The sequence below is a fragment of the Rhincodon typus genome, chromosome 2, assembly GCF_021869965.1.
Source record: "Rhincodon typus isolate 14 chromosome 2, sRhiTyp1.1, whole genome shotgun sequence".
In the NCBI taxonomy this organism is placed as follows: domain Eukaryota; kingdom Metazoa; phylum Chordata; class Chondrichthyes; order Orectolobiformes; family Rhincodontidae; genus Rhincodon; species Rhincodon typus.
In genome coordinates, this window is record NC_063333.1 from 60,511,736 (window position 1) to 60,524,518 (window position 12,783).

Genomic DNA, 12,783 nt, shown 5'->3' on the forward strand with positions numbered 1-12,783 from the left:
CTCTATCCCTCTTCTATCCGCCTCCCACTCTCTCCCTATTTATTTCAGAACCCCCTTCCCCTCCCCCTTTTCTGATGAAGGGTCTAGGCCCGAAACGTCAGCCTCTCTGCTCCTATGATGCTGCTTGGCCTGCTGTGTTCATCCAGCCCTGCACCTTGTTGTCTCAACTTACTTTCCCTGCTGTTTTATCATCATCTGCGAATTTGGACTTAGCACTTTCTATCCCCACATTCAAGTCATTAACATTGATTAAAGTTTTTTTGCAGCAATGGCCCCCAAAAAGTTCCAGACGTGAATACTTGATCTCAGTGGTGAATGTTGTTGAAAATATTCAGATGGCACCTTTTCCCTTGGCTTAGGAAAGGCTCACAAATGGGGATGTATTTGCTTACCACTGATATACCTTTTCAAGTTCTAATGGTCTCAAACTGACAGGAGCTGACTCCTGAAGTTGATTTATGCCTGTGGACATAAGAAAACTAGAGTTCCTCTTCACTTAGCTTACACTCACACTTAAGAGTTTCTGAAATTTTGGGCGGAAAATGTCAATTTTCAAAAGCTAAATTAGATGCAAAATGGAAAGAGGAAAGAGGTTCTGCTGATGGAATATGAGCAACTCGGGGCTAACTTAAAAAAGTAGAACCAAAAAGATAATAATCTCTCGATTACTATCTGTGCTACAAGCAAATTGGCACAGGGTCAACAAGAGTAAAGAGGTAGATGCATGGCTCAAAGATTGGTGTGGGAGAAATAAGAATGAATCCTTGGGACATTGGCACCAGTACTGAGAAAGAAGGAACTGATCCAATGGGATGGGCTCAAATCACTTTGGGACCAGAGTGCTGGTGAATTGCAAAACAAGGGCTATGGATAGGGCTTCCAGAAAAAGTGTTAGGACAGAGAGTATGGGAAGGGTCAGCAATCTAACTTCATGCATAGCAAATGAGGGGATAACCATGACAAGGGGGTCAATCAATGCAGGGTTGTACTTAGGGTGTTGTACTTAAATGCACGCAGTACACGAAACAAGGTAAATGAACTTGATTGAATTTGGCAAGTACGATGTTGTGGGTATCACAGAGATGTGGCTGCAAAGGGATCAGGGCTGGGAACTAAATATCCAAGGATACACATCAAATCGAAAGAACAGGCAGATGGACACAGAGGGTAAGGTTGTCTTGTTATTAAAAATGAAAGTAAAACAATAGCAAGAAGTGATATAGAGTCAGAAGGGATAGAATCTGTGTGGGTTGAGTTGAGGAATCACAAAGGAAGAAAAGGCCTGATAGGAAATGTGCACAGGCCTCCTAGCAGTAGTCAGGATGTGGGGAAGAATGTAAATCAGGAGATAGAAAAGGCATGGAAGAAATGTCAATTATAATATTCATCAGGGATTTCAATATGCAGGTGGACTGGGAAAATCAGGTTGGTAGCAGGTCTCAAGAAAAGGAATTCATGGAATGTCTGTGAGATGGTTATTTTTTTGGAACAAGCTTGTGGCAGAGTCCCTTAAGGAACAGGCACTTCTGGATTTGCTGATGTGTAATGAGACAGACTTGATTAGAGAGCTGAAGATGAAGGAACCTCTAAGGGACCGTGACCATGATATGATAGAATTCACCCAGCACTTTGGGAGGAAAAAGCTGGAAACAGATGTAACAATATTACAACTGAGTAATGGTAACCACAAAGAAATGAGGGAAGAGCTGGCCAGTGTCGATTAGACAGAGTGCCTAGCAATAAAGATGGTAGTGTTGCAATGGCAGGAATATCTGTGGGTTTTTTAGGAGGCACAGCAGAAATTCATCCCAAGGGAAAAGAAACATACTAAAGGGAGGTTGAGGCAACCATGGCTGGCAAAGAAAGTCAGGAATATCATAAAAGTAAACAAAAAAGTACACAATTTGGGGAATATTAGTGGGAAGCCTTTAAGAACCAACAGTGGATAAGTGAAAAAGACAATTATGAGGGAGAAGATGAAATGTAACAGTAGGATAGCTAGTAATATAAAAGAAGATTTCAAGATATTTTTTAGATATCTAAAAGAGGGAGGCAAATGTGGACATTGGACCACTGCAAAATGAGGCTGGAGTTGTGGTGATAGAGAGCAAAGAAATGGTGGAGGAAGTGAATAGGTACTTTGCTTCAGTTTTCACAGTGATAGATACCAGCAGCAGACCAGAAATTCAAGAGAGTCAGGGGACAAAGATGAGAACAGTGGCCATCACTGAGGAGAAGGTGCTAGCGAAGCTGAAAGATCTGACAGTGGATAAATCACACAGACCAGATGGACTACACCCCAGGGTCTGAAGAAGATATTTGGGGAAATTGTAGAGGCATTGGTGATGATGCACATCTTGTTCCAAATATTTGTCATCACTTGATGGGGCACCTTGAGCCTTTTCAAATGTTTGTATCCTGGTATATTCAAGAAACTGCTCTCTGCCTGTAGATGTGGGGATAGTGGGTACCTTGTGTAAGTGCATTGCTTTGCTGAGCCTCTCTCTCCTGTGGAACATAAGGACTCTGAAACCTTTACTCTTACAAATCTGTCCAAAGTAACTCACTGTAAGATGAGCAGGCATGTTGATCTGATAGATAAGAGCTTCAAAAGTTTGGTCATATCACTGCAAGTCCAAATTGCACAAAGTATGTAAAGTCAGCTCTCAGCACACATACTGTGAACAAGCCCTTTCACACAAATGGGTTAAGCATCTGTGGGTTCTGAGTATTTATTGGCATATTTCCTTCTTGTTGCTCCAGCTCCATTCAGTTGACATTGTCTTCTCACTTTAGTTTCATCGGTGAGTTGCAGGAAAATTTGGAAACCATAAAACCAAAGTAAAAGGTCAAACCCAAGATAATAGTGTCACGCTTGATTGATAAACATATGAAACTTGACAACCTGCCTCTCCCAAGGGAATAGTAGGTATGCAGCCTAGCACTTTGCCAGGAAATAAGGAAGTCAGTGGTTTGCAGTCTGGATTTCAACCTCAACACAGCCCTAAACCCATGTCCTCACCCACATTAAGGTCCCCATATGGTGACTGCACAAATTAAATTGTAAGGTTAAACCAGGTCATAATTAATAAACTATTACAGTACAGAACAACTCAATGCAATTACAAGTATAACAATAAATTGTATGCACATTTCTGGTTCATATACTGCCTGGCATAAAATAAATCTAACAATTCTTTGGAATAAAGTGTTCATTTCTGTATCGTCAGCTGTCTGGTCCCTCAATTTAAGGATTACTCGTCAGCTGAAGGAAACTGCTATTAGCTACATGATGTTTGCACACTTTGGGCAGAATCTTATGCTCACAGTGATTTTAGTGGCAGCGGCAGAAGGTGGTAGGATGATGGGAAGAGACTGTGCTGTCTTCCAATCCTCAATCCAATTTAGCCCAAGCGATGACCAACTTAAGGGCCCCTTCCCAGTGTCCCCACTGCTAATTCATTATGCGGGCAGCATAAAAAGCAAACTTTGCTTGCTATGTCCCAGGGGCTTCCTTGTTCAAAATTGATTGAAAAATGAAAGATCCTGAGGGGTCTTGACATGTGAAAATCTAGAATTAGTGACCACAATTTAAAAATAAGGGGTTGCTCATTTAAGGCAAAGATGAGGACAATTCTTTTTCTCACAAAGTGTCATGAATTTTGGAATTCTTTCCTCAAAAGGCAGTGGAAGCAGAGTCATTGAACATTCTAAAAGTAGAGGTGAATAGATTCTTGATAAGTAAGGGGTGAAAGATCATTGGGGGTATGTGGGAATGTGGACTAATCAGATCAGTCATGATCTTATTGAATGGTGGAATGACTTGATGGACTGAATGGCCTGCTCCTTCCCTAATTCATAGGTTTGTATTTCAAAAGGACTCAGTGCCTGATCAATTAATCTGGTATCAGGGTCCTACCTTGCTGCAGGCTCCGCTTCCCATTCTTTCCCGCAACCTGCACACTACAACCTCTCTCTTGCCATCCTGTACCAAGTGCTTGGGTCCATCCACGATCCTTTGATTACTTGGCATGCTAACATAGAACTCAGGACCTCAGTGTGAACTCTTGCAGCAGCATTCAGACATTTGGTGATTTTGACCTGTACTGCAATAGAAGCCAAGATATCAGAATCAGATTTTGGATTTCAGCTAGGTACATATATGTTATCCTGGAGTTGGGCACTGCTTCTATTTTAGGGAAAAAAGGATTTTAAACTTTGCATGCAACGCAGTACCCGACTGGAGGCGGGTTTCGCCATTCACTTTGACAGCAACAACAGACTTCCTCACGTTCTGTCATCAGATTTGGAGTGATGTCCCTTTAAGAGCTCAACACAGAAAGGAGTCAAGTACCTGGAGGTTGTCACATTGCTATAGGTCACATACTCTCTGCTCTGAAATACTCAAGGCAGAGACTGTGTTTAGAGATTATTCTGCACTGTATTTAATAGATTAGCTATAAATAAGCCCACAAGCGATTTTCAAGTAAACGGAATTCATGTTCCTTACATGTGATAGGCATTCCAATGCATAAAGCATTGCTATGTGCATGCTCATTGCCATTTTCAGCATGACTACAAGAACGACACACACATATTTGTCTGTAGTCCAGTCATATCCTATGTCTTACCACATGCCAATCCCTGTTCCATGTACCTTCTAACTTAGGTGCAGTGCCAGTATATGAGCTGGTGGCTAAGAGTGTCAGATCTCGCCTCTATGATTCTTATAAAACTTGCACTGCTGCTTTCACCCCTCATTATTGGGCTGCACTTGGTGGTCAGCCACTAGTTCTTGAGTAACTGATAGTTTAAATGCACATAGGGAGAGTTGTCATGATGGAATTTGAAAAGGTGGATAAAAGAGGAATGTGCCTTCCATTTTTTGTGACCTTATTCTTGAGGTACCAGCAAGGCCAGTTGCAATAGCCTCAGTGGAATGTGATGGAGCACACCTTCTTGCAGGGGTCTGGATATTTGAGTGTGCCTTCCTCATGTGGTTCTGATTATGGACAACTTCATGCTGCAAGATAGAAGAAAAGGTGAACATCGATGAGTGTGCTGCAGTGCATTTCTATGATGTGTCTGTCATGGTGGAATAGCTGGAGATATATGGCAACTGCATGGTGTGAATGTGATGTGTACAGTGTTAGGAAGTATGCAGAGGTGGATTAGAGTTTCTGAACATCGGATTTGGACCCTGATAGAGATTGCTGATGACTGAGTGATGAGACATTAAAATAAGTGATGTGAATTGTGTAGTGTGAGAATTTGGTGCTGTATTTCATGAAATAAGGCACTTGAAAATATATCCACTGACTTTGACCATGGATGTAATATCTTTGACGTTTTTCTGGTACTGCAATTATCTTTGGGGCCAGACACCTATTGCATTGACTGCCATGTTTTCTCCCATTCCCTGCTGGAAGGCCTCCTGATCTTCTGCTGAAGCATGATGTTGCTCATCCTTTGCACCTCCAGAGCAATAGCTCACAGCATTGCATTGGTGAACCTGGGAGCCTATTCTCTGGCCTGTTGTTCCATTGTCCCCCCTTTCATCTTGAGAAAACTACTTCCAGAGACAGTTTTAACACCTGCTGCAGCTGCAATGCACCTCTCCTTTAAGCAGTGCAGATAAGGATTAACTTGCACACAGTTCTGCTGTGCATGTGGCATGTTTAACATTGAGCTATACACTGAGATAAGCAGGCAGAACAAAGTTTGTTTCAAAGCTGTTTCAAAGACCTCAGCAGAGCCTCGGGGTAATCACACACCGCAGTCCCCTCCCTGCAACTGAAGTTTCAATTCTTTACACAAAAATATCATCTTAGAGAGTGAAAAACATTAAAAAATAAAGGTGTGTGCATTAGCTAAGATACTGCAAAGTAATGGAAAAGGTATATATTGTGGAAAGGCAGCTTATGGCAGCAATCAGAAAAGCTTCAAACAATAATATTCACAACTTCAATCCCTTCTACTTTACTCCCTTCCTCTTGGATGCTAATATAGCTTCCTGACACCCTCTGCATTCCCAGTCCCTGACTGTTGATATGTTGTTAATAGAGCTAAGGTCTGAAGTTACTAAATGGAACTTCCTTATTTTTTTGCCAGCCAGATGGAAAACCTGTAAAGCTGGTGAATTATGAATACTGGTCCAATTCCTCTTTAAAACAGAGTTCTAGTATGAATAGTACACTCATTTCCAAGTACTATTGTTTCATTTTGCTGTTTTCTTTTCCTCTAGCAATCTCACACCATGTGCTGGGCTTTATGCATGGGCATATTGTTGGACTCCCCAGTTGAAAAACCAGTCATGAGCTGACTGATTTTAAAAAGGCCTACAATGCAGTGATAATAAGCTGGGGTAGCATTAACAAGGCAGAGGTTTGGACTTCAGCCCCTTAGTGAAAGGAAGTGAGCTGCTGATGAATCTGATTGGCCCACAACAATGCCAGAACTGTGTAGTGGCCACTGCCTGGACCAAAATCAGACCCAAGAAGAAGATTATGGATGCCAGACTTAGAGATGATTCTCAGATTTTTGTTTGTGGAATGGTTGGGGACCCTCAAAAGCAGAGGTGGCTGGATATTGAATTCTGGAAGCACAAAGAGAGTACCATCATGGAGGGATAGATGGTACCTAGTGGATACAGGGCATTCCAGAAAGGAGCTACCCTTCCTTCCTTCCTTCCTACGTTTAAGCCTAGGTTATCGGAAAGCAGGCAGTTCGCCTTCATTTCCCTCTTCTCTCCTGACTGCACATATTACTGCAGCAGAGGCAGAAGCACACCTCTTATTGGCCATTGACTTCAGTAGGCCTAAGGGAGGTGGCCTTACTGCTCACCATGTTATATGGGACAGCTTAGGGTGAGTGAATTAAGACAGGAGACTAGATGCAACAGGAATGCGCTTTTTCTGGGGCGGGGGCATGGATAGTTGGGTGTGAAATTCAATACAGTGAAGGCTGGAAAAAAAGCCCTGGAGAAATACTTTAAATGGAAGCTGTAAAGCATCATGCAAATAGTGTTGTTTGAGAAACTATCAGCCTACGAGTAAATGTAACAAATAAGCAATTTTTTCCTCTGAGGTCTAGTCCACAAATTCCTCCAACAGCACCATTCGCATTTGGATTGCACAAATTATCAGCCAAATTTGTTTGCACAAGAAAACTGACAATATTTCAGAAGTCATTAATTGAAATGGATTTTTGGGATGTTGTATGTACACCTGTGGTGTATTCACCATGAACAGTTAACTGGCTCTTTTGTAGTAGATAAACTGTACTTGTGAAATTCTGATGCCCTCTGTGGTCCTGAGTGTTGTTCTTGCTGCTGCATTGCAATACACATGACAGCATCCATTGCATGCAAACCATCGGGCAGATAGCAACTCAACACTCATTGCTGTTGTGATACTATGAATCTTTTCTTCGTTAAACTTACTGGCAATAGGCCTGGCTTGGAGTTAAACTCTCAAGATTGGCCTTCAATGAGGCCCTAAAGCCCTAATGCAAAACAAATGTTTTAGACTTTTGGTAATGTTTATTTGATCCATCTTTGAAGGCCTATTCAGTGCCAAAGAGATAACATGACTGTCAAGCGTGAGTTAGACAAATGTTTGATTTGCAAGGCAGTCCAGAATTATGGGGTGGCGTGGTGTAATAGGTAGAAAAGTACAGTTAAGACTACAACCTGATCAACCACAATGCTTTTTGAATTATGGAATAGAGTCGATGAATCATATGACCTATTTCTGTTTCTTAATCCTATTATTTTGTGACCTTTTGCTTTGCCTTCTTTAAGTCAACAAAAAAAATCATATGGCATTTAATGACAATTTATGAATGTCATATGTGTTGTAGGATACCTTCCTGTCAATTGATTAGTTTAAAAATTTACCCCAATAAATGCAAAACTATACATTATCCTAAAAATCCAAAAGTAAATCCTATTATTTTGAGATCATGATTACTATATGGCCCATAAAAATCAACTTAAAACTGTGGCACCCGCAAAGGCAATTTTTCACACAGCCAGTTTCAATACAAATCCTTCTGATGGGGAAAGGACCAGTAAATGAACAGAAGGAAAGTTGAAACAAAGTAAAACTGAAGGTTGAGGTTTGGCAAAAGAGGCAATGTAATGATTGACAGTGATGTGGAAGTAATTAATTGTCTTGGTTTTTAAACAAAGCTAAAAAATAATGTTGCTACACATCGGTTTGAAATTGGATGCTGATAGACAAAAAACAATGCTTGCCACAAGGATGACTCACATCCACTTGGTTAGCTCAGACAGCTTAACCAGAATCTCATTAGATAGTTCATAGCTTATAGTGGTAACAGCAATGATTTTTTTTTGCCACACTAACATACCCACTGTCTAGAATTAAAGATTTTCTGAATAAAAAGAAAAGGCAAATGCTCGTAGTTCAGACTGAGTTGATTGTTTTCATTTCTGTTTCATATTTTGTAGGAACACAATGGAAAGTCAAGTGATGAGAAAAATGGCAAATGGAATCCCACTTGGAGAATTATAAGGTGATGCATTTCAGGAGATTGAACAAAGCATGAGAGTACAAAGTAAATGGGAGGGTTTGTTTTTATATTCATTCACAGGATTTGGGCATCATTAGCTGGATCAGAATTTATTGCACATCCCCAAATTGCTCCAGAGAAGGTGATGGTGGCAGCCTTCTTGAACTAGTGCAATCCATCATGGGTAGTTTTACCAACAGTATTTGTTGGAGGGTGTTCCAGAATTTTGATCCAGCGACAGTGAGGAAACGGTGATACATTTCCAAGTCAGGATAGTGTGTGGCTAGGAGGGGAATTTGGAGGTAGTTGTGTTCTCGTTTTTGTTGCTTCATCCTCCTGGATGATAGAGGTCACTGGTTTGGAAGGTGTCTTCTAGGACCGTTAACAAATTCTTTCCATGCAGTTTGTAGATGGTACGCAATGACGCCACTGTGTGTCAGTAATGGGGAGAGTAAAAGTTGAATGTGGTGGGTGGGTGTTGATCAAACAAGCTGCTTTGTGCTGGATGGTATTGAACTAGTAGATTGTTGCTGGAGTTGGACTCATTTAAGCAAGTGGGGAATATTTCATCACATACATGACTTTTGTCATGCAGACGATGGACAGGCTTTAGGAAGATATAATGGGAGATACTTGCTGAAAAGAATCCTTTCTTGACCTGCTTTCAAAGTTACATGTTGAACGTGTGAACTGATTAGTTTCTGGTCAATGGTAACCTCAAGAATGTTATGGTCAGTAATTCAGCAATGGAAATGCCACTAAAAGTCAAGGGGTGATAGTTAGATTCTCTCATGTTGGAGATGGCCATTGCCTGACACGTGGATGGCACTGATAATACTTGTTTACTAATCAAAGTTTGAATGTTTTCCCAGTCTTGCTGCCTATGTGCCCAAACTGTCTTAGTATCTGAGGAGTTGCAAGAGGTACTGAACACTATAATCATCAGCAAACATTCATATCCCTGACTTAATGATTGAGGGAAGATTATTGATGAAGCAGCTGAAGGTGGGTAGACCTAGGACACAATGTTGATAAACTCCTGCACAATACCCTTGTGTTGAAATGATGCATCTCCAGCAACATCAAAACAAGAACCATCTTCCTCTGTGCTAGTTAAAACTTTAGTCATAGAAAAATTTTCACCTCCACTTCAATTTTGCTTGGGCTCCTTGATATCCCAAAAAGTTAAAGGTTGGCTTGATTGTGAGAGCAGACATTATCTTCATGCCCAGAATCAAAAGGGAATTCTATTAATAAATATGTGATAATACCACGGCTTTAAGAGGTGTACTTTGTCTTTTTTTTTGTGAAGAGAGGTTGAGACAGAAGTGACAAGTAGTCTATTCAAAACAATAAAGTTAACATCTCGTTGAGGCCTTGGGTTTTTAAAGTTGGAACAATAGAACCAGCATAAACGCGTGGAGTCAGGCTCCCAATAAACCAGAGTTTAAGTTTAGCTTTCAGCATTTGTTGCAGTCTCAAAACTCGATGTGGAAGCTGCTATTCCTCTCTCTGTTACAACTAAAAGCTGGTGTTCCCTCTGCTGCCAGAATTGTATGCAAGACTATCTATTTTACTGAATTTGTCTTTGCCAAGAGTGTGTTTATGGGATGTTACTGTACTGGAACAGTTGCTATTTAGTAATTAAATAATCTATCATTCTGTTAAGGTTTTCAACAGAGTTAAGTCATTCCAATTCTTCTTTCTTTTGTTTGTATTTTAACTGTTGGGAAAGAATAAAGTGTGTTTTGTTTAAAGCCAAGTAGTGTCACCAATCGAATGTGGCACCTTACACGTGCCATTAAATAAGGAAAAGTTAAGGTCTAGGCTATCTCCTTGACATATTTGAAGGGGGTTTGGTCTGGTCGATAAAAATACAATCCCATTTTAAAACCTACACAATAGAAATTGCTGGACATTCAGTTGAATGGCTTATTCCTGCTCTTTATCCCTATGTCTTACTCATAAAAAAATGTTCAGTTTGGTATGACAATCAAATTATCTATTTTGCTATAAACAGATAATTTGTATCTTGTTCCATTGCATGTAATTATTGAAATTGTATGTCATTATTGAAAAGTTCAAATTCACAAAAAACATAGCATTTACTATAAGTTGTTACTAATTGTAGCTGAAGTTTGAAATAGCAGTTCATACTAAAATAACAGATTTCTACTGACTCATCAGTATAAAGTGCTAAAGTATGCTGGTCCATATTAGCCCAACAAGTAATGCCCATATCCCACATACACATAAACAAAATGTCAAAGGTGGAAATTAAGGCCCCCACAAAATCCAATGCGTTTACATTTTGGCTATTTAGTTTTGTGCACCACTGCAATTTTTAAGCAACAGAAAACCATTTTTGTTTTGAATAACTTATCTAATGTACTATTTGGCAAATGCAAAGAATTTTGTTCCATCAATGTGCTAAATAGAACAGCAAAGATCATATGAGCAACATTGCAGCTACAAACTAGTTAATACAATGCTGCTATAGAATGAACTACAGAAATGTTGTAGCATATATTTTTGCTCCCTCCATCTGGCAGAAACAGTCAATTAAAATAGAGTTTGGCCATGCCATTTTTTCCATATGCTCACAGGATATGGGAGTCTTTGGCTAGGTATTTGTCTTTGGCATTTATTGCCCAACATTAATTGCCCTGGAGAGATTCTTGTGAGCTCTTTCTTGAACCGCTGCAAGCTATGAAATAAAGGTATACCTACAATACTGTCAGGAAAGGAGTTTCAGGAATATTGACCAAACAGCAATGAAGGAATGAGCATAAAGCTCCATGTCAGGATGTGCGCAGCTTCAGCGGAATTTGCAGATGGTTGTGTTCCCATCCACCTTCTTGCCCTTCGAGGTGGTAGAATTTGCTGGTTTGGAAAGACTTGGTGAGTTTCTGCAGTGCATACTGTAGATTGTACATACTGCAAGAAGGTAGCTCACTACCATTTCTTCCATACTACCTCCCTTACCATGAATTAAGAATTTGCAATCATGCTGGCCTAGCCAGCAATGGTCATATACCATGACTAAATTTTTTAAAAATCTGTGCTGGTTGTGGAGACGGTGAAGGTTGTGAATGGGGTGCCAATCAAGCAGGATGCTTTGTTCAGGCTGGTGTTAAGTTTCTTGAGTATTCTTGGAGCTGCACGAATGCAAGCAAGTGGGGTGTATTCCATCACACTCCTGACTTGTGCCTTGGAGATGGTAGATAGGCTTTGGGAAGAAAGAACATGAGTTACTCAACTCAGGATTCCTAGCCTCTAACCTGCTCTTGTAGCCATCATATTTGACTGGCTTGCCCAATTCACTTTCTAGTTCAGGTCAATGGTGAACCCCAGGATGTTGATAGCCAAGGATTCAGCAATGGACTTCTTGCAATGATATCCTGGAAATGGAATGGCTGAACTTTGAGAACCATTATCATGTTACTTTGTGCTAGGCATGATTGCAATCAATAGAGAGCTTGCCCCCACCCTGAATCCCATGGGCTCCACTTTTGCGAGGATTCCTTGATGCCACACTAAGGCAAATGTGGCCCTGATGTCAAGGGCAGTCACTCTCACCTCACCTCTTTAGTCCACATCCTTTGCCTATGTTTCGACCAGAACTGTAATGAGACCAGGAGCTAAGTAAAGCCCTGATGGAATTTATCAGAGTGACTGACATTATGACTGAGACACCGGGATTTAGCAAATAATGAAAAAATACTATTAACGTCTGTCACAGACATACATGTGATAAAACACTAAGGTATTCCGTGAAATAAAATTCACCACAATTAATTACCTTTCACCATTATTTTGGCTCCAAAACCTGGAGATTCCTCCTCATCAACATTGAGTGTCTGTACTCGAGTTGAAATACTAAGCAAGATGAATAAAACGGAAACTGCGCAAATGATGTATATGATTTCCAAGACCTACTTGATATGATGCCACATCAGCAGTTATTACACAGACTAAGAGCTCATGATGTAAGGGATAGTATATGAGCAGAGGTAAAGGTTTGCTTAGCTAGTAGGAAGTAGATAGTAGGCATAAATACCTTTTTCTGGATGACAAGGTGTAACAAGTGAAATACCATAGGAATCAGTGCTGGGATCTTAACTTATAACTCAATTCATACAGACGGATATAGGAGTCATAGTATATGAATCCCAAAAAAATAGTTTGTAGGTACAGCAAATGATTAGAAAGGTAAACGGAATAGTTTATTGATTGATTGATTTTATT